Source organism: Danio rerio, chromosome 1, assembly GCF_052040795.2.
Source record: "Danio rerio strain M-AB ecotype USA chromosome 1, GRCz13ab, whole genome shotgun sequence".
Lineage (NCBI taxonomy): Eukaryota > Metazoa > Chordata > Actinopteri > Cypriniformes > Danionidae > Danio > Danio rerio.
In genome coordinates this window covers 9,865,689-9,888,823 of record NC_141021.1, presented here as the reverse complement: position 1 = coordinate 9,888,823, position 23,135 = coordinate 9,865,689, and the positions used below count along the sequence as shown (strand labels likewise).

General features: G+C 39.0%; 1 long non-coding RNA gene across 1 annotated transcript; it reads right to left on the bottom strand.

The window, feature by feature from the left end:
- Window positions 1-566: 566 nt before the first annotated feature.
- si:ch211-160d14.9 lies at window positions 567-18,772 on the bottom strand. Its single transcript, XR_015476196.1, has 14 exons — window positions 18,698-18,772; window positions 17,395-17,426; window positions 16,256-16,302; window positions 15,798-15,856; window positions 15,315-15,404; window positions 14,617-14,702; window positions 13,929-14,025; window positions 4,060-12,211; window positions 3,840-3,971; window positions 3,445-3,575; window positions 2,945-3,203; window positions 2,400-2,486; window positions 1,987-2,044; window positions 567-1,756 (listed from the first exon to the last, which is right to left on the bottom strand). It is a non-coding gene; the product is annotated as a si:ch211-160d14.9 (long non-coding RNA).
- Window positions 18,773-23,135: the final 4,363 nt, after the last annotated feature.

Genomic DNA, 23,135 nt, shown 5'->3' with positions numbered 1-23,135 from the left:
CCGACTTGATAGGCGGAGTAAAACGAGCCCACTCTCAAGCTTCTACGACTTACTAATCTAGATATTGTTGTAAGCCATTTTGTGCCCAAGTTAAGTCTATGGGAATTTTTGGTTGTCAGCAATTTTATTTATAAATGTAAATAAGCCATTGAATTAAAGCTGTCATCACCCTTCAGAAGTCATACTTGTCCTCAAGCCGTTGTGACTGCATCCATGGTTCAATAACAAATGGTTGTGTCTAGGATAACCACAATAATGGTAAAGCTTTTAAAAAGTTGTGCAATATAGCAACATTGTTTCCCTTCACATATTGTAATTCAACATGGGTCCAAATTTGTTTAACCACTTGCATCTTACAATCATCTGGGTATCAGATGCAGTTGCAAAACTGTTATTATGTTTAAAAAAGAAATCATAACATCACCTAAAACCTTAAAGCACATTTAGGTAGACTGTGATTAATCTAACATATGCAATTAGCATTTGTAGTACTGAATACTTGCTTCTTAAAGTCAATAGTGATGTAGCATTGACAGACATTCAATAAAGACAAAACAAGCTGACTGTGCCAATTAAACCAAATTGTTTATTAAATCAATTTTTAAAAAAGCCTGTTGTGCTAAATCCTGCCCACCAGTTTGATCCCAGTCACACCTACTAAAATGTTAGAATAATGATTTAAGCAATTGAGCAATAATAAAGTTTATCTTATGACTGTTTTTCATTGTAAATTATTATAATTGTTATATTATAATATTTTATATTAATTATATATTATAATAAATTATATAATATTATAAATATGTGCATTTGAAATGGTTAATTTTAATTTAAAACCTCATTCAGTGCACTATCACAAACTGTGTACAGTGGCAGAGTTAAATTTATAAATAATTCTGCAGTTCAATCACCCTGCTAAACATGGTTTAATTAATAATAATAAAATGACATGATTATTTGCTATAAATTGGTGCTGGGAATGTTTATTTAATAAAGACCATGCCAGCTATAAACATAAAATTGTTTTATTATTGTTATTATTAATTAATTAATATATTAATGTGCCCTAAGAAACATCTAAATGCTAATGGGTTTTATTCTTTTTTTTACGTTGTTAAAAGTAAAAATGTACTTTGGCCATATGTGATAATCAATTTTTACCTGACCTACTGTCCCTTTCTGCAAATAATTTGCAGCTCTAATCTGAGAAAAAAAAAAGTTAAACTATTGATTTATAACACTTAATAGTTTATGGTGCAAATATTTTACTCATTAGTATTTATTACAAGCAAACATATTCAAACCTAAACTGCATACAAATATCCTAAATTGTGATGATATGATTGACTAAGCTTTATTTGTACTCTTAAGCCTATTTTTACTTGTTTTAAATTACTTTTAAGCTCCTTTTTATTAACATTTTTATGGTTAAATTACTATATATCTTATTAAATGGAATCTAAGTTTGAAGATAAAGGACCCGAGGGGAAGACAGGACTTGGCACAACACCCCCTGTGAGCAAGCCATTGGCGACTGTGGCAAGGAAAAAAACTCCAAAAAGTTTGGAGAGAAACCTTGGAAAGACCAGACTCAGCAAGGGAGTACCCATCTTCCTTGGGCGTGGCACGTAACATAACAACATTTTTTAAATGTATAAGCTAATAACATTTTTAAACTATGTAAATTATCTAAATGTTGCAGGAAACCGCCTTCCACCATCTGGCCTCTGGATCTGGCATGCACAGACTGTATATCCTGAGGAAGAGGAGGCAAAACAGATGTGACAAAATTATTAGTAAAAAAATATATATATTTTGATTGTTTGGATACTTCAGGAACAAAGAGAAAATGAGAATCATGGTTTACTTTAAAATCTAAGGTTTTACAAAGTCCATACTTCTTAAAGACTTCTTAAAGACAAAGCACAAGTTATGACAAGATGCACTGAACCACAAGACTCTCCTAGAAGTACTAATAAAGTATACCTCTGGTCCGTCATCCTGCAATGCCGTGGTGTGCAATGCCAAACGCCCTGGTCTTCTCCTGTAACCATAAGATTAATAAATCAATACTAGGAACACTATATACACAAGCACCATTAAAAAACAGCCATTAACATTCATAGTAGATGCAAAAATTACACAAAGTCAATGCTGTTTTTCCACAACATTAAAGATTTTTTTTGCATTCTCAAGCATTTTGAGTTCAAGAAGCAAGCAACTCAGACATATTTGAAACGAGTAGAATATCAGTAATTTAAATTTTTAGGTGAATAAACACCTTAATAATGCCTCTTAGTTTATGCAGCTTAATTTTTGGAAATATTTTGTAAAAGTTTCCTTTTAGAGAAAGCTTAAACACTATTTAAAATAGAAGCTTTTGTAACGGCACAACTCACTTGTTTCAGAATACCTCCGTAGTAGAGATGTTCTTCCTCTGGTCCATCATTCTGCAATGCCGTAGTGCGCATACACCTGGTCTTCTCCTACAACCATGAGATTGATGAATCAATAATAAGAACACTATATACACAAGCACTAGTTAGAACAGCCATTAACAATAATAGGGATGCAAAAAACTACAAAGAAAGCTTTTTTCCATAACTTTTAAGATTTTAAAAGCTTTTTATTTATTTTATTTTTCAAGTATTTTAAGTTCAAGAAGCAAGCAACTCCAGTAAATTCTAATTTAAATGGTTAGTGTATAACCTTGTTAATAATGCCTTAGTTTATGCAGCTTAATTTGTGGAAATATATATTTTTTACATTTCTTTTTGGAGAAAGCTTAAAGAATATTTAAAATAGAATCTTTTGTAACATGACAACTCATTTGTTTTAGAATTTAAATGCATATTAGTACACGCACACACACACACACACACACACACACACACACACACACACACACTACAATTAAATGACGGGATCCTAACAGCATGCTCACCAATATATAGTTAGGTAGATGTCTTCCTCAACAATACTGCAGGACATTTGTTTTCTCAGTCAACATCTTCTTGGGTCTTCTGGTAGTAAAAACATAAAAAAAAAAAAACACTTGAATGAGACTAAGATTTAACATTATGCTGAAAATGTGACTATATTATAAGGCACTACAAACAACTGAAACAAAATACTTAGCTTTAGATTGAATCTCAAAGAATTCTGTCCACTTTGAAAAGGCTGCTGTTGTGTTAAAGCTGTGCCTGTAACAAATTAATAATATAACAGAAAAAGTCATACATTCATTCATTTTCTTTTCGGCTTTATTAATCTGGAGCTACGACTACGGAATGAACCGCCAACTTATCCAGCACGTTTTTATGCAGCGGATGCCCTTCCAGCTGCAACCCATCTCTGGGAAATATCTGGACATACATATTTACTCACACACACACACACACACACACACACACACAAAGGCCAATTTAACCTATACCAATTCACCTGTTCTCGTGTCTTCAGACTGTGGGGGACGTCGAAGCAACCGGAGGAAACCCACTCGAACGCAGGGAGAACATGCAAACTCCACATAGAAACACCAACTGACCCAGCCGAGGCTCGAACCAGCGTTGCCACTGCAAGTCATACATTCAGTACAAAATGTCAAACACAAATACAAAAGGAAAAACATAAAATTATTCATTCATGCATTTTATTGTCGGCTTAGTCTCTTTATTAATCCGGGGTCGCCACAGAAGAATAAACCACCAACTTATCCAGCCCATTTTTATACAGCGGACGACCTTCCAGCCGCAACCCATCTCTGGGAAACATCTGGACATACTTATTCTCACACACACACACACACACACAGGCCAATTTAACCGATACCAATTCACCTGTTCCGCGTGTCTTTGGACTGTGGGGGAAGTTGAAGCAACCGGAGGAAACCCACACGAACGCAGGGAGAACATGCAAACTCCACACAAAAACACCAACTGACTGAGTTGAGGCTTGAACCAGCATCGCCACTGCAAGTCATACATTCAGTACAAAATGTCAAATACAAAGGAAAAACATAAAATAATGGAACATTTAAAAAGCCACAGTAGTACTCACCAACTGTTGCTGCTGTCACTGCCGTGTACACTTTGAAGATGCCACAATGTCCTCCTGATGTCCCTTACTGCTGCTGACATTACTCTCTTCACACAGCAACCACCTCAGGTACGACACACCGCCTTCATGCGACCATAAATCCAGATCACCAGGTAGAATACAGGATGCTGTTTATGACGCATCTACATGTCTTCCGTGTCCCAGTTCAGTTTAAGTCAACAACGTAGGCCAGTGTTCATTTCTCTGTGGTTGCCATAGTGATGAGCAGTAGGTATAGTAGGGATTGGAACAACTCCAGAATGGGCTTTCTTCCAGACGAGAGGTGGTCTTTGTTGAAGTCTCCACAGACAATTATGGGATTCTCCATCATTTCCAATTAATTCAGTCGATTGCATTATTATGCTTTGAACTTTGTGCATGCGCAAGCCATCTTTATTGGAAATTGTCGACGGACTGCTCTTTTCTTTAGAGTTTCCTCTGATCTTTCGATGTAAAGTGTCCTCTTCACCTTGCAGTCGTTGTCGTATGTTTTTCTGGCCAGCATTTGGATTGTCGGCTGATTTCCAAGCATGTGCACAGATGCAATTCAGTCTCTTGTTTTAGTCACAATGTTTCCAAAGCATCCATTGACAAGTCCATCTTTGACATCCACATTTTTGTTCAGCATTATGCAGACTCCCAATCAATGCAACTTGTATGGTGCCAAGCAGGTTGTCTTTATTACCCATGACAGGGTTAGTTTGCTTTTTCATCCCTCCTGTTCTTGGGTTTTTTCGGTAATCTTCAGCATTATTGGTTATGATGTCAGCATGAAGAGCGTTTACCATCTCAGCATTGTGACTCTGGACTTCCTTGTTGGTTGCAAATACGGCAATAATCTTCTTGAGTGATAATACAGCCGATTGCATGGCCATGCATTGAACTTTGTGCATGTGTTAGCCATCTTGATTTGAAATTGATGACGAACTGCTCCTTTCTTTAGAGTTTCCTCTGCTCTTTCGATGTAGAGTTAAGTGTCCTCTTCACCTTGCAGTTGCGCATGTATTTCTGGCCAGCATTTGGATTGTTGGCTGAATTATTTAGGCAAAACACAATACACTGGATTGTGATAGCTATAGTAGGTGTGTAAAACACCTGACTGCATGCACAAGTCTGGATGAGAAACATAAATATGATCCAACAGTGTTTGTTTCTCTGTGGTTGCCATGGTGATGAGCTGTTGGTATTGTTGGGATTGGAACAACTCCAGAATGGGCTTTCTTCCAGACGAGAGGTGGTCTTCGTTGAAGTCTCCACAGACAATTATGGGATTCTCCTTCATCATTTCCAAATAATCAAGAAGGCCCCTGATGTTTGGCAAAAATTTTTCCAGACTATAGTCTGGTGGCCTGTACACCGCAGCAATTGTTGCAGTCACTGGTGCATCAACTTTGATGACGACAAACTCCAGGTCGGTGACGTGGTGTATAAAGTGTCGAGGTTCCGCCTGAATGTCCTCTTTGCAATAAATTGCAACTCCACCACAGTCCTTCTTTGCCATTTCTGGAAGGGTTGAGTAAGACGCATGTCTATTTCTTGCAAACATCTTAAAGCCTTCCAACTGGACATGTGATGAGATGCATGATCCGGAGAGGTGCGTTTCCGTAACACAAAAGATATCACATAGAAGCAGCTCATGATGGTGTTTGATGTCTTCTACATGTGATTGGAGTCCCTCTGTGTTATGATGCACAACAATAAGTTTTTCTACCAGACTGGTGTTGCTTTTCTTCCAGTCAAAAAGTGGCATGATGCCTTCCAGCGTTGCCATTTTCATCCTCTCCAACGAGGTTGTGATTTCCGGATCAGCATAGATCTTTTTTTCATCAAAGTCTCTGATGTACAACCCACCAAGTGAGGTTGTTCGGCTAAGGGCAACATAGGCCATTCCTGGCTCAAAAATCCTCTTTAGTGACACTACAGCCGATTGCATGGTCATGCCTTGAACTTTATGAGCGGTGCATGCGTAGGCCAACTTGATTGGAAATTGTCGACGGACTGCTCTTTTCTTTACAGGTTCCTCTGATCTTTCGATGTAGACTAAAGTGTCCTGTTCACCTTGCAGTCGTCGTCTGTATTTCTGGCCAGCATTTGGATTGTCGGGCTGAATGCCAAGCATGTGCACAAATGCAATTCCATCTCTTGTTTTAGTCACAATGTTTCTAATGTTTCCAAAGCATCCATTGACGAGTCCATCTTCGACATCCAGATTTCTTATCATCATTATGCGGACTCCCACTGCAACTTGTATGGTGTCAAGCAGGTCGTCTTTATTACCCATGACAGGTTTAGTCTGTCTTTTCATCCCACCTGTTCTTGGGTCTTTCCGGTAATCTTCAGCATGAATGGTTATGATGTCAGCATGAAGAGCGTTTACCGTCTCACTATTGTGACTGTGGACTTCCTTGTTGGTTGCAAATATGTGCAATGCATCACGTGGGCAGTCTTGGGGATTCCTCACAGCCTGCAATAACAAAGATCTATCTTCTTCTTTAAGAGGATCAGATTTCCGTTTCACTCTCAATCGGTTTAAAAGCTGGGCAAATGCAAGGTCCTCTTTCTGCCGCATGATCTCCGTGAGGGTTATGATTTGGAAGTGGTCCTTCCAAAAGTCCAGCACATCCTCTTCGTAAACGCAGAGTGGCTTGGCTTTTCCCGGGGGCGGTAATTGATAAAAGTCTCCCACCACAATGACAGAAATGCCCCCAAAGGGTTTCTTGCTGCCTCTGATCTGTTGAAACCTCCAGTTGATGTATGCAAAAAAGTCTTTTGAAATCATAGAGATTTCGTCAATAATCAAGATTTCCACGTGACGTAATCCTGCTCGTACATCATCAAGAGAGTTCCCAAGTCCTTGATAGGGTGGCTTCAAGTTCCTTGGCAGCTTTAGAATGGAATGCAGAGTTTTTCCAGAAATGTTGAACGCTGCTGTTCCAGTGAATGCACTTAAAATCACTGTAGGAATGGAGAGATCCCCATCCTCCCGGAGCTGAGGAAGTTGTCGTAGAATCTTCGTTGCTTCAGTGTATACGCACTTGATTACGTGCGACTTTCCACATCCAGCACCACCTGACACGAAGTAAAAAAACTGTTCTGGATTCAGTCCCCACACACGATTTTGACACCACTGCCGAATGGTGTAAAATATGGCTGCCTGTGTCTTGTTTAAACTCCGAAAGAGCTTCCTGACAAACTCGACACTCATCTGTGGCGCCTCTATGCGCGGTGCAACTCCATCGCCATCTTCATTACGAGGCTGGAATTCAGGGACCTCATCCTGTTCGTCGTCTTCCTCTGGACCGACGTCTTCTTGTTCAGCTATGCATTCCAGGCGATCCACTTCAACTTCTGGTGCAAAAGCTGTCCAAGCACTCTCAGATGGTCCTTCCTGCTGAAGTTGTTCAAATGCTTTATCTACAACTTTGCCGTGCTTTTCATATCTCTGCTGGTATGCCTTTACTATGCCGCAGACAGGGAACCGGAGACCAGGATGTCCAGGAAGTTCCACAAATCCGCTTTTATAAAATAGCTGATATGTGGGAAAATCCTCAGGTTTCAGCTCTTCATTGTGGCGATGGGGAACGTAAAGTTTCACCATTCTTCCATAAAATTTTTCCGGTTGCTTCTCCTCTGAAAAGCGAGCATATCGGATAACTGCAGGCTTGCCAACAGTCCTCTTTTGAATAAATCCCATATCATGAAGCAGTCGGAGGACATTTTTTCCTTTAATTTGCTGACCGTACACAACACGGTAATTGGATGCAAAGTCCGCAAGACACATTTTTTCAAACTCCAACGTTAGAGGTCTTGCTCTGTATTTTTCTATTAAACCTGACATCCAGACGTCCTCCGATTCAGGATTTTTGTTCAGCAACACACTTATGGGCAGACTCATCTTGAGGGCATCGTCATCCGTCGGAACAAACACAACACTTCGTGAACACTTCTTCAATGGCAAGCTGCATGTTCGCGCAACGGACTCCTGAGCGCTTACTTGCCGGTGCTTGGCATAGGCTTGCATTATGTGCTTCATTTCGTCCTCTTCATTAACGTTGGCTTCACGAACACTCTGGATCACGTTCTTAAGAAAGCCACTCATTTCATGCTCTGGCTTTGAAACGTAGGACAGCATATACATGATGCAGCTGTAAGCGTCTAGGATGTACTGAATATCCATGTTCGCATTCCACGCCCTGAGCAAATCAGGATTGTAGCCATTCACCCAAGTCTCCTTTGGATCACGCTTCAAAAGAACTGCACTGCCAGTGGTGAGTCCTTCAGCGTAGTTCAGGTAATCGTCCATGGACAAATTGCACTTGGTTAAAAGGTCTGACAAATTGTCGAGGGAAGATTTGGGATCATTCAGCAAATCCCACAAAGGCTTGAGTTTTGATTTGGCTTCATTCATTGCTTTTTTAGCCGCATCTCGCCTTGCTTTCTTCTTGGCTGCCGAGTCAGTAGGTTCATCATCCCCCTCATCAGGACGCTCTGGCATTGGATGAGTGATCATGGTCTTAGGCATTGGTAGTTTTGGAAATCCAAATCTACACACCACCTTGCCTTTCTTGCATGACTTTGAGTGGTTTTTGCTATGAAGCTGAACCTCTGTCACAATCTTATGAAGCTCAGGATCAACATTGGGATCTGGAAGCTTGCACGATACGTAACGGTCGATGAAGTCACAAATTGTCTCATCATTATCTTCCTCTGGATCTGGGGCATCCTTTACCCAAGCAAGCAGATGAATATGTGGGCTTCCTCTCGCCTGAAACTCCACTCTATAGAAGAAATCCTCCACTTCACCAATGGGTTGTGCAGGTGACAAAAGCAGGTGAGCCATTAATGCATCAACACGCTTCTCAAACATGCGCATGACAGTGACAGGATTACTCCTAAGGATTTCACATTTCGTCGCCCAGTCAAGCTGTGAAAAGTCAATTTCTTCGCCTTGTTGAGCTTTGATTACAGTCACAATCTCAGGCCATCGCATTTCTGCTGCACTGAATGTACAAAAGAAAGTAGGTGTCCCCAGCTGTCGAATCATGGCCTGGAGATCTCGCAACGTCTTCTCCCAATAGGCTGGAGAGCCTCTCAGGGGCTGCATGAATCGTGTGGCATCCCTGTTGTGAACAAGTCTCTCAACCTCATCTGAATCCTGAAGCATCCTATTGGAGATTCTTCTGCCATCTTTGGTAATGGGTTTACCTTTTCGAAGTTGAATGGACATGCTGTTTCTTGCCAGTTGCGTTTCTGTCACAAATTGTGCAAAGAAAAGGTAGGTTTGATCCCTTGCAAATCGGGCATCAACACAAAACAATCTGACGTTGAAGTACATGCTAGGAGAAACCGATGTCTGCCTTGCCTCGTCGATTGTGTTCTCTCCAGTGGGGAACTGGACAGGGAATGCCATGGCTTCCAGTTTTGGGATTTTAAAAAATCCAACAGGCTTCTTTCCTTGTGCAGGTGCGATACTAAAGATCCCTTCACCGTACGACAAGATGTCATGTGCAATGTCTGGTGGCTGCATGCACGTGTCCAATGTAAGACCGGGGCGAAGTTCATCCTTTTCCTCCACACTGACATGTTGCTCCTCGTGCTCAGCAGTGCCAACTTCTTGGTTATCCTCTGCTGCATCAATGTCTTCGTCAAACTGATCTTCAGATACCTCAGGCTCTTGTATGGAGATATCCTTGTACTCAGAATGCACTTCCTTCAGCTTGGATAAAGCTGCAATCACACTGTGCATATTTACAGTATGGAAATGCTGGTATCCCTTAAAACTGACATGTCTCTTCAATTTGACCTGTAGGAGCTGGGACTCACTTCTTGGTCTTGGCAGAGAGTTGACAGTGTTCTCCACCTCTGAAGGCACACACACAACAGCACCGTGAACTGCTCTCTGTTGTCCTTTGGGCAGTGCAACTATTTTTGCAAAAGGTAAAATTTTTGCGATAAGCTGACGTTCCAGCACATTTAACTCAGCCAATTCTGCAGGGATAGGTGGCAGTTCAAGCTTATTTACTGCTGCAATTGAAGGCATGCTCCCTCGTTTCAGATGGCTGTCACAAGTGTGGCAGATCCATTCCCGTCTTCTCTCTTCTGGAACGGTGCAATCATCTGAGCAGGCACTGTCACAAGTATGCACATACTTTCTGGTCAGGCAGAATGAGGAAAGTTGAACATCTTTTTCATAATTTGATCGATCACAAGCCTTGACCTGGTCCAGAAAGAGGACTCTGTGACAAACGGTGCAGACGTATGTAGGGCCTTGCTGAATCTTACACCGGAATGCATGAATTGCACTTTCCATCAGTTTGCTGACCAATGGCTGGACTGTTTCCAGGCTGGGGCGGATGCACATCTTGTATTTCCTTTTAATCGTCAGTGCACATTGCATCTGATGAAGAATACGTGATGTAGTATCAAACTTTTGTTTCTTACGGAGGGTACATTGAAGAATGTGATGTTCTCTAAACTCAGAATTATCCGCATATCTCCTCACCATGTATTCCTTCATTTTTTTCTGGAAAGCAGTATCGGTACAGTACCTCCTGACCATGTGTGCTTTTTTTTTTGCCTGGAAGATGGTATCGGATCTGTACCTCCTAGCCATGTATTCTTTCCTCTTTAACGGTGCAACTGGATCTATTGTGTACCTCCTAGCCATGTATTGCTTCTTCTTTGACTGTACAATTGGATCTGTGGTGTACCTCCTAGCCATGTATTCTTTCTTCTTTGACTGTACAATTGGATCTGTGGTGTACCTCCTAGCCATGTATTCTTTCTTCTTTGACTGTACAACTGGATTTGTGGTGTACCTCCTAGCCATGTATTCTTTCTTCTTTGACTGTACAACTAGATCTTTGGTGTACCTCCTAGCCATGTATTCTTTCTTCTTTGACTGTACAACTGGATCTTTGGTGTACCTCCTAGCCATGTATTCTTTCTTCTTTGACTGTACAACTGGATCTGTGGTGTACCTCCTAGCCATAAATTCTTTCTTCTTTGACTGAACAATATCATCTTTGTATCGCATATTACTGTAGTCTTTCTTTTTGTTTCTAAAGTGAGCATTTTGGTACTTCACCCAAACAGCCTCTTTCTTAGCTGCCCGATACTGCAAACAGGCAGCATACCGGTACCTCTCATCATCTCTTTGTTTGTGTTTTCTCATCATGTAAGATGCAGTTGTGTCCTTGGATTCTCTGCAATTTAAATTGGCAATTGTCTTTCGCATTTCTCTTCTTCTCCTGGACTTGTTTTTTTTTGCTATCAGGGCTTGGTTTTCTCGGGCACCGCTATTTTGTACAGCAACATTTTCTTCTGGTTCTGGTAGAACTGAGATTACTTGTGAAAACTGAGCACAAGCTGAGAGTAATGGCTGCTGGCCAGCCCACTGCTCAGTTTCAAAAGAAACAGGCATGAATTCATAGCTTGCTCCATCACGGCGATCCTGAAAGAGCTCAAGAAGTTTATCGGTCATGTCACTTAGATGAGTAAAAGTTAACATGACAGCAGTTCCACATCCGGTCTTATCAGGCAAGCCTTCTGCAGTCCTTGAATGTGGATCAAAGAATCCATATCTGCCTGATCCATCTCTAAACAATGCAATGCATTCTGGAGAAACGATTAAAAGTGCAAATGTGACATCTGCTGCGAGACACTGCAATCTTTCAGCAAGAGGCAAAAACCAATCTTCCATATCAGGGGCACCTTTGGCTTTGAGTAATCCAAGTTTGACTTCAGACTTGTGAACATTGTATGTTCGGTTAAATGTTGTAAGTTCAGAAGGTATTTCCTCCATGGACAGATGGTCATTAAGGAATCTTCTTTCACTGATAAGCTGCATTTTAACGCTGACATACAAAGCATCCCCCTCTTCTAAAACTCTATCAAGATCGGACATCTTGAACTGAAGCCCTGCACTGTGACTGGCCAAAAATGTCAGTGATATACAGGCACACTGGTGATTTCTTGAGAACTCATCATACCGAACATCACCCTGGCAATGAGATGCCTGCACTGACACAAACTTGGGTGCATTATCATCACTTTCTGCATACTGGCTTACAGAAAGTGGGGCAACAGCAGCACTGGTACTAGCCTGTTCAACCTGTAAAAATAATTTACTATATTAGATTGCTATTCAAAATGGCTTTTATACAATTGATGTTAAAGTGGCTAGAACATTGTTGAACCCTTAGCACAATATGGAGTAATTTTAACAAAACAAGAATACAAAATGTGTTTTTGTATTTAGTTGTCCTCAGCAACATATTTTTCATAATACGTTTACAGATGGTGGCAAAGGCAGAAACATAAATGAATATAATAACTACGGCTGCAACTAATGATTATTTTAATAATCGAAGAGTAAAGCATTCATTTCCTACCCTTAATTCAAAAACTGAACTAATGTCTTTAGAAAGTGCACAAACATGTTGTCCTTGTTATAATATTGTTATATCTTATATGTAGTCTATTGTCATTTAGGCATAATTACTTCTCAAATAACATTCGACCGCAGGTTTATCTTGTGACATTTACTGGTGTAAAATCAGACAGACATTGTAAATAAGTCATTATTCAAGTTAATGATCTTGACTAAATTTACCTAAACCAAACACTTGACTATTGTTGTTAAGAGAAATTTAAAGAAATAGTTTGCCCAAATGTGTAAATTCTGCAAGTACTTTCTCCCCCTTGACTTCTTGAAGTCATTTTGTTCAGTAGCACACAAAATACATTATTCTTAAAAAAGAAAAACCTTGTAACCACCGACATCATTAGTAAAAACAAATACCATGGAAAACAAACAGGCCTGTCCCTAACCAATTTGGCGCCCAAGGCAAAATACAGGACACCAAATAGCTTCAAATGATAGAATACATAGCAAACATTAGAAAATACTGACAATAAAATAAAAAGTTTAGCCTATTAAAATCAATGGCCTATACATAAAATAAAGCTAAAAAAATCTACTTCACTTTTGATTGTATTTGCATATTGTTTAAAGTTACTATAGTTATTTAGTGAAGAGCAGCAGAGGAATCTCTCATTGCGTTTTCTTTGATAACAGAGGTGTAACTTTAAGAATGTACAGATCTATAATGAAAATATTTGATTATTTTAGTAATTGTTCGTGCTTATTTAAGAGAAAATTTGTTGCGTTTAAAATACATAATGCAGGACAGACATGTTAACACATTTTTAAGTGTATTTGTCTGTTTAAACACACACCCGAATCATTGCACAAGAAGATCTGCGCACTCTTGAAGCGGCTTATATTTGAGGGGGTGTGTAAGAAGTTTTGTGCATGAGCAGAAGAATTCAGCCCACAAGCAAAGAGATTTGCATGCTCATAGGCTATTACATAAATGCGATCTCAACTTCTAATAGACATTTCTCATTGAAATAACGCCACAGGTAGTTAGTAGATCGGTGTAAAAAAAGGCCTGCCACCACAGCTGGAAAAAAATCCTAAAGGAAAACAATCCTGACAATGCCATGGGCCGGCCCTGAAGACAAAACCAAGTAATTTCCACTCTTAAAAATGACTTATTTTGTGTTTAAAAGAACAAAATGTCAAACTGCTTTGGCACAGGCCAAGGGTGAGTATATATCAGAATTTAAATTTTTGGGTGAACTATCCCTTTAAGGCATTATGATGAGAAAATAATTAACCGTGTAATAACTGCAGTTTTTTAATTTTCCTGATCCCATTTATAAAAAAAAAAAATTTTTTAAACTATTATTTTTATCAATAAATTTATAGGTGACTGCTTTAACTCGACAAATTACAGAGACATACTGGCAAATTTTAGTAGTACCTCTTTATGGCTGGAAAGGGTGGTCTCAACATCTTGAAGGTCTACCTTTCTCCATCGCAATTTCTGAGCCTGAGATCTCTTCCCTTTTCGTGGCATCCTTTAACAAAAAAAGTTACAAATAAAACACAAGTCTAAAAGAAACAAATACACATATAAACGTTAGTGGTGCAATGGGTCACAAATCTCACAATTCAGATCACACTTCAATTTTTCAGTCACGGATTGGACCATTTTTCAGATCAGCAAAAAAAAGGGAGGAAGCAAATGTAATTTGCTTTTGCTTGGAAAAGTGATTTAAGATAGACCATTAATTCGCAGGAGGAAAAACAGACCCCTTAACTGTTTATCTGAGTTTACAATTAGGCCTGTAGTTTTGCATTTCAGTAAACCAATTCTTGTTTCACTCTAAAGTACTTTTACAATTTTTTTTTGTATTTCCAGACATGTCAGTACTTATTTTTACACAATAACAGATTTTTAATTTTTTTTTTAACTTAAGGAATCAACATTCCGTGGAATAACACTTTTCAGACACACCAAACTAAAATTCTTCACATGTTGAAAATAAATGTATTTAAATGTACAGAAATGGTGTTACATCAAACTACTTTTTTATGATATGAGGTGACTTTTGCCATAATATGAGATATTTAGAAAGCAAACTACATTTTTTTTCTTTGGCACATACTTTACAACTTCCCCCGATGTAAGCACTGCAGAACCTGAGATGAAACCAGTAGTATCTGAAGAATCTGGAATATCTGACGAGTGTCTCTGAAAAAGGGACAAAAAATAACATTAATGAAAATTTAATGTCAACTATGCAGTACCTTCTTTCCATGTTAAACATCACTTATCAATAACATACTTAATCTGTATATACAATAATTAGTTAGGGATACATCAAAAGCATTTATGTATTTTTTAAAAGGCCAATTTGCAACAAATATACTATCAGAGTCATTTGCAAAAGGTGCTCGGAAAAGTGATGTTGGGGGAAAACAGACCATTATTTCACAGGAGGAAAAACAGACCCCTTAAGTCTTTCTCTGGGATTACAATTAGGCCTATAGTTATGCATTTTAGTAAACAAATTCTTGTTTCACTGTAAAGTACTTGTACACTTTTTTTGTATTTCCAGACATGTCAGTACTTATATTTACACGATAATAATTATTATTTTTTTATTTAAGAAACCAATATTATGTGGAATAACAGTTTTCAGACACACCAAACTGAAATTCTTTACATGTGTTGAAAATAAACTTAATTAAATGTACAGAAATGGTGTTACATTAAAGTACTTTTTAGGATATGAGGTGACTTTTGGCATAATATGAGACATTTAAAAAGCAACTACTTTTTTTTCTTTTCTTTGGCACATACTTTAAAACTTCCCCCCGATGTAAGCACTGCAGATCCTGAGAAGATGAAACCAGTAGTATCTGAAGAATCTGGAATATCTGATAAGTCTCTCTGAAAAAGGGACAAAAATAACAACATTAATGAAAATTAATGTCAACTATGCAGTACCATCTTTCCATGTTAAACATTGCTTGTCAATAATATACTTAATCTGTATATAAAATAAATAGTTAGGGATTTATTAAAAGCATTTATCTGTTTTTTAAAGAGGGCAATTTGCGACAAATATAGTATCAAAGTCATTTGCAAAAGATGCTCGGAAAAGTTAATTAGGGAGAAAACAGAGCATTATTTTGCACAAGGAAAAACAGACCCCATAACTGTTTCTCTGGGATTAAAATTAGGTCTATAGTTATGCATAGTACTTTTTAGGATATGAGGTGACTTCTGCCACATTAGGAGACATAAAGAAAGCAAACCAATATTTTTCTCTTTGGCACATACTTTAAAACTTCCCCTGACGCAAAGCACGGCAGAACCTGAGAAGATGAAACTTGTAGTATCTGGAAGAAAACAGAGGTTAGCAACTATAGAAGACAGTACAGTGTGTAATTTATAAAGTTTTTTTTTTTTTTTTTTATAACAACAAAAACAACAATTATGAAAAAAAATACAGAACTGAAGTCTTTATAAAAACGTAAAAAAAAAATATATATATATGTATATATATATATATATATATATATATAAATATATATAAATAAATTACAAAATGCTAAGTTTATTAAAACAAAAGAAACGTAATCCCCTGTAAGAATGGAGAACACTGAAAAATAAAACAACAGAAGTAGTTGTTTTATTTTTCACAAGAAACCTGAAAAACAAAGAAAATAGAACAAATTAGGTCAAAGCAACAACTATTGTTGTCAATTTTTGAAATAAAAATGTTATCCAACACTCACCAAGATGCAAAGTGCAGTGAAGAATCTCGAATATCTGGTGAGTCTCTCTGAAAAAGGGACAAAAAATAACTTTAATGAAAATTAATGTCAACTATGCATTACCTTCTCTCCATGTTAAACATCACTTATCAATAACATAGTTAATCTGTAAATAAAATAAATTGGATATATCAAAAGCATGTATGTATTTTTTAAAGGAGTCAATTTGCGACAAACATACTATCAGAGCAATTTGCAAAAGATGCTTGGAAAAGTGATGTAGGGGAAAAACAGACCATTATTTCCCAGGAGGAAAAACAGACCCCTTAACTGTTTCTCTGGGTTTACAATTTAGACCTGTAGTTATGCATTTCAGTAAATCAATTCTTTTTTTTTTTTTTTTTTTAATTTCAAGACATGTTTGTATTAGATTTTACACAATACAAATGTTTTTTTTTTTTTTAGTTTAAGAAATCAATATCCCATGGAATAACACTTTTCAGACACACCCAAAAAAACCTGGGTGTTACTCAGACCAACTGTACTTTCCTTGGAAAAAAAAAACATTTATTTGAAAAGTAGTAACCAAACAATGTAATAGAATGAAGTTGAATAGGACCAAAGTTATAAAAGAATAATTTAAGGGACAATTCCCCCCAAAATAAACAACTGACTTACTTTTATGCATTTTACTAACACTGAAGTGGTTACAAACCTTTATGACTAACTTAATTCTGTTGAATACTAAAGATATTTTGGAGGAAAAAAAAGCTAAATTGATGCAACACTAGACTTCCATAGTACATAGGAAAAATAAAAACTATGGAAGTAAATGGTTACAGGTTTCCAGCTTTCTTGAAAGCATATTTTTTGCTCAACAGAAGAAACACAAAGGGTGAGTAAATGACAGAACTTTCAGTTTTGAGTGAACCATCCCTTTAAATCAAGGCCATAACTAACAAATCTGGAGAAACAGAATGTTTGGTCACTTAATTTCCCCCCTTAGTCATGTTATAGTAGTGGTCTGATAAATGTATGCAATTAATGTTATCTTAAAAACTGATTACAATCCAAAAAGTGAGTTTAACTGCTGCAAAAATCCAGAATTTTTGTAAGTAAAGCATGTTTATTTTTACCCTGTCAATATATTAAATCATTACCTGACACAGGATGGATAGCTGGTGAAACAGTTCTAAAAGATAAAAGTAGAAACAATCATGTCGCATAAAAAGCACATTTGTACTAGGGAAATGACTATTGTATTTAAATGTCAATTACATAAATTCTATCTGCAATATTAAGTAAACTTGTATAAAACCATTGCATTTAGATTGTGTTACATTTTTATATTGATTTCAGGACATTCACAGTGCACTGACAATGCTTTCCATAACCAATTTTAGATTTTACTTCACAGCACAAGAAATCTTGCAATAAAATGTATAATTTACACATTTACATATCATTTGTTCGTTTATTTTACCTGCTGAAAGAAAACACTGTTCTTGAATGTTTCAAACAAAGCTAAACTACATGCACAGGACAAGAGCATTTACAACAAATAAAGTGATGTAAATATAATCTCGCTTGCTTTTTTTGCGCTGTCGAACAAGTTCTTAAACACCTATAATCGGTCATTGTGTTCCCACACGCAACAGAAAAGGCTGGATTATTCTCGACTGCGGTTACCGCGGCTCGAGTTATTCATCGGAGTGACGGTGAAACGGACAAACGGCCACGGTTACAGTCTTACATGCGCGGATATCACAGCTGATTCATGATAAACGCGGTAAAGAAAACTCCAGCTGCAGGGTAACATGCTCATGTGTGTCTAACCACAAGACTCGCTGTAATAGCCGAGAGGACACGTTACCTTAAGAAGCAGGTCAAATGTCTAACACACACACACACACACACACACACACACACACACACACACACACACACACACACACACACACAACGTCCGGTTCTCAGCTTCAGTACAGCCGCGGGCCGCGGGAATGCAGACCTCTAGCTCGCGGCTTTCATTTCATCTCAGTATCAGTGAAATACAAGCTCGTGGGTTCTGCTGTAACGGTCGGCTGCTGATTAACTTAAGTACGTTGACGATAGTTAGTAGGATGTTTTAATGGGCCGCCCTCGCCACAGTAACGTTATTTATCAAAATAATTGCAGCTTTTGCGACTTGAATCGTACCTCTTGTAATCGCGACTTCATTTTAAAATTTATTACAGTATAAAGTGACTGTACGTGATACAGCCTGCATAAAGTTAAGATCTAACCGTTAGTACAACGGCTTCAGCCTGAATTATCATGCAGACCTGAAATCCCGCTAGGATTAAGGACATGAATGGCTATTTTTACATCCACTACAAGCTACAGCAATTTTTTTAATATACATGTTTTAATTTAACGTTAAACAGCAATTATAAGAGCAAAACTCTAAAACAACCTACTCACCACAGAAAGTTCTGGAACCTAAAGACGGCTCATCATCGTTGGCCAATAGAAGGCAAGGCACAGCCAATCAACCTGCAGAATTAAGATTTTCTCCATTTATGGAGAGGACCACACCCGTTTTCAAGTGTGACTTTTTTAGTGCCTAAATAAAAAAGTGTGCATTATATATATTAATTAATATATATATATATATATATATATATATATATATATATATATATATATATTTATTTATTTATAAAACACAGGTAAATTAATTGTAATTGTTTACATTGACATTAGACATTGTTTACCATCTTCCATTTTGAATGTAGCTATCTTTATGTATTACAGTGAATAAAAATGTCTAAATTCAAATAATTGTTCTCTGTGTTTGTGAGTGTGTGTGTGTGTGTGTGTGTGTGTGTGTGTGTGTGTGTGTGTGTGTGTGTGTGTGTGTGTGTGTGTGCGCGCGCGCGCGCGCTTTGCAGCCCGCAGGTTAATGATGATGTAACTATCATTTCACCTTAAACAGCGGCACCTTACTGAATATTAATTAATATTAATGATTATTACACCTGCTTAATAAAAATCAGATGATTCACTACATTAATAAGTCTGACATAACTTGATCAGAAATCTAAAAAGAGAGAAAGAGTAGGGTAAAAAAAAAGTAGACATCAATAGCAGCAGATAACAGTGCAATACTTATTTTTTATCCCAAACACTTGGATTCAATAGTGAGATCGTGGTCAAGTGATTAGCATGTTCGGTTACGAAGACAGCGATCCGAGTTCAAACCTTACCAGAGAGATAATTTTTTTAATTTGTAGTGTAAAGACATATAATACTGTTTGGGTTACTTATTACAACCATTACAAAGGACTGGATATCTATAAAGAATTAATATTCTCATATTTATATATAAAAATGTGAAGTTCTAAGGCACCTGTGTCCTTGAAAAACGTGTTAGTGTGTTAGTGTCATTTGAAACTATATTGGAAATAACATTATTTTAACATAGTCAGTCGTCGACTGATGTGGGACGTTCTAAGGCTTGAAACTCCAGAGCTAAAAAGGAGTCCCACTCCAGCCCTGTGTGTGTGTGTGTGTGTGTGTGTGTGTGTGTGTGTGTGTATTTGTGTGAGTAACAGTTGGTGTTTCCTGAAAACAAGTCTGAGCAGAATGAATAAATGTCAGAGACAATCATAAATCAGTGATTTACTGCATTGCTAGGTGGTTGCTAGGGTGTTTTAGTGGTTGCTAGGCATTGCTAATGTGTTCTGCTAGGTGGTTGGTAATTCCTTGCTAGGGTGTCCTGAGTGGTTGCTAGGTGGTTACTAAGGCGTTGCTAGGCGGTTGCTAAGGTGCCCTGAGTGGTTGCTAAGGTGTTGCTAGGTGGTTGCTAGGGTGTCCTGAGTTGTTGCTAGGTGGTTGCTAAGGTGTTGCTAGGTGGTTGCTAGGGTGTCCTGAGTGGTTGCTAGGTGGTTGCTAAGGTGTTGCTAGGCAGTTGCTAGTGTGTCCTGAGAGGTTGCTAGTTGGTTGCTAAGGCATTGCTAGGCAGTTGCTAAGGTGCCCTGAGTGGTTGCTAGGTGGTTGCTAAGGTTTTGCTAGGTGGTTGCTAGGGTGTCCTGAGTGGTTGCTAGGTGGTTGCTAAGGTGTTTCTAGGTGGTTGCTAGGGTATTCTAAGTGGTTGCTAAGGCGTTGCTAGGCGGTTGCTAGGGTGTCCTGAGTGGTTGCTAGGTGGTTGCTAAGGTGTTGCTAGGCGGTTGCTAAGGTGTCCTAAGTGGTTGCTAGGTGGTTGCTAAGGTGTTGCTAGGCTGTTGCTAAGGTGTCCTAAGTGGTTGCTAGGTGGTTGCTAGGGTGTCCTGAGTGGTTGCTAGGTGGTTGCTAAGGTGTTGCTAGGGTGTTCTGAGTGGTTGCTAGGCGGTTGCTAGGGTGTTCTGAGTGGTTGCTAGGTGGTTGCTAAGGTGTTGCTATGCGGTTGCTAGGGTGTTCTGAGTGGTTGCTAGGCGGTTGCTAAGGTGTCCTAAGTGGTTGCTAGGTGGTTGCTAAGGTGTTGCTAGGTGGTTGCTAGGGTATTCTAAGTGGTTGCTAAGGCGTTGCTAGGTGGTTGCTAAGGTGTCCTAAGTGGTTGCTAGGTGGTTGCTAAGGTGCTTCTAGGTGGTTGCTAGGGTATTCTGAGTGGTTGCTAAGGCGTTGCTAGGCGGTTGCTAGGGTGTCCTGAGTGGTCGCTAGGCCCTTACTAAGGCGTTACTAGGCGGTTGCTAGGTGGTTGCTAGGCGGTTGCTAGGGTAATTTTGGTGGTTGCTAGGCAGTTGCTAGGGTACCCTGGGTGGTTACTAGGCAAGCCTCACATACATGCCTGATGAAATATTTATACTTAGTAAGCATTTATAGCAAGTTACAGTACTTGGCTAGTCAATATTAGCTTGTAGCTAGTCAGCGCTAGCATGTGTAGCATATAGGAAGTTCCGTTTGCTAGCATGAGTCAAACTAGCCAATCCCCAAGTCTCTACGATGTTCTGATGCCGAGATATAGCTGTTGATGAATGGTTGCTAGGGTACTCTGTTTTGTTGCTATGGGCGAGGTTACAGAGTGAACTTGAATGTGGTTGGCTGTCCAAGTGAAATGAGCCAACCCCCAAGCCAATAGGACACTGCTAAGCAAAGATATGCATGTAGGCCAGTTATAATGGAAGTCTATGGGACCAGTTTGGGGGCGTGGCTTGTGAGCTTCATTATCATATTGAGATGCTGATTGGTTGTCTGAGTCAGATGAGCCATCCCCCAAGCCAATAGGACACTGCTAAGCAAAGATATGCATGTAGGCCAGTTATAATGGCAGTCTATGGGACCAGTTTGGGGGCGTGGCTTGTGAGCTTCATTATCATACTGAGATGCTGATTGGTTGTCTGAGTCAGATGAGCCATCCCCCAAGTCAAAAGGACACTGCTAAGCAAAGATATGCATGTAGGCCAGTTATAATGGCAGTCTATGGGACCAGTTTGGGGGCGTGGCTTGTGAGCTTCATTATCATATTGAGATGCTCATTGGTTGTCTGAGTCAGATGAGCCCACCCCCATGTCTCTATGACACTCCTATGTAATGTTATAGATGTGTGACCTTTATAATGGAAGTCAATGGGATCTGCAATGGGACATCCCACCCCATGTTAAGTCAATGGGGCACTTATTAAGGGTCTTTAAGTGGTTTGGGGGGGCGTGGCCTGTGAGCTTCAAAATCATAATGAGATGCTGATTGGTTGCCCTAGTCAAATAAGCCAACCCCCAAGTCTGTATGACAGTGCTGTACTTTGATTGACATATGACATTTATAATGGGAGTCAATGTAATGAATGGGAGTCAATGGGCAATGTAAAGTCAATGGGAACCCTTTTGGGACGTCCTACCACCCCAGGGGTACAACCTATACCCCCTTTCAGGGTATGTTCTCACTTAGGCTGCAACCCCCTACAGATGTTGTGAATCCCATATTTCTGTGAAATTCACACTCGGCGCTGTGATTCGTCAAAGTTCGGCTCCATGTAAAGTCAATGGAGACTTTGGGACGTCCTAGCTCCCCAGGGGTACAACATTTACCGCCTTTCGGGGTGTGGTTTGAAGCCTCCTATAACCCTTTCGAGATGTCGCGAATCCCATGTCTCTACGATATTCACTGTTGGCGCTACGGCGATTTCCGGGAATAGTATCTACGAGTGTCTAGAAAATGAATGGGAGTCAATGGGCCAATGTAAGTCAATGGGAGCACTTTGGGACGTCCTAGAGCCCCAGGGGTGCAACTTAAACCCCCTTGCGGGTTATGTTCTCACTTAGGCTGCAACCCCCTACAGATGATGTGAATCCCATATTTCTATGAATTTCACACTTGGTGCTATAATCTGTCAAAGTTTGGCGTAATGTTAAGTCAATGCGTTTTGGGGGGTGGTTTTGGGGCCCCTGCGGGGCCCCAAAACCACCCACCCCTTACAAAAGTCATAGCACACCATTCCCGATAAAGCCGCACGATTTGAGCCCACTTTCAAGGGTCTGGGACGAAAGCTGCGGGACTAGTTACGCGCCGAAAAAGTGTACGGAAGAAGAAGAAGAAGAAGAAGAAGAAGACAGAATAATAAACCACAATAGTAAGAATGGACTTTGCCTAAGGCAAACCCCATTAATAATAATAATAATAATAATAATAATAATAATAATGTTTTTAGGGATTTTTGCACTAAATAAAATTTGCTGATTTTTCAAACTACTTATTTAAAATGAGCTGAAACAACACAATTCTTGAGTTTTTAGGGGGGGGGGGGGGTAATGTAATTGTTTCATGTTAACTTATTTAATGTTGTCCCAACACAAATTGATTGTGTGGAGCCCAGTATTTTTTACAGTGTTAATGGTAAAGATACCAGAAGGTTAAATCTGCTGAATCCGGCATAACATGTTGACAA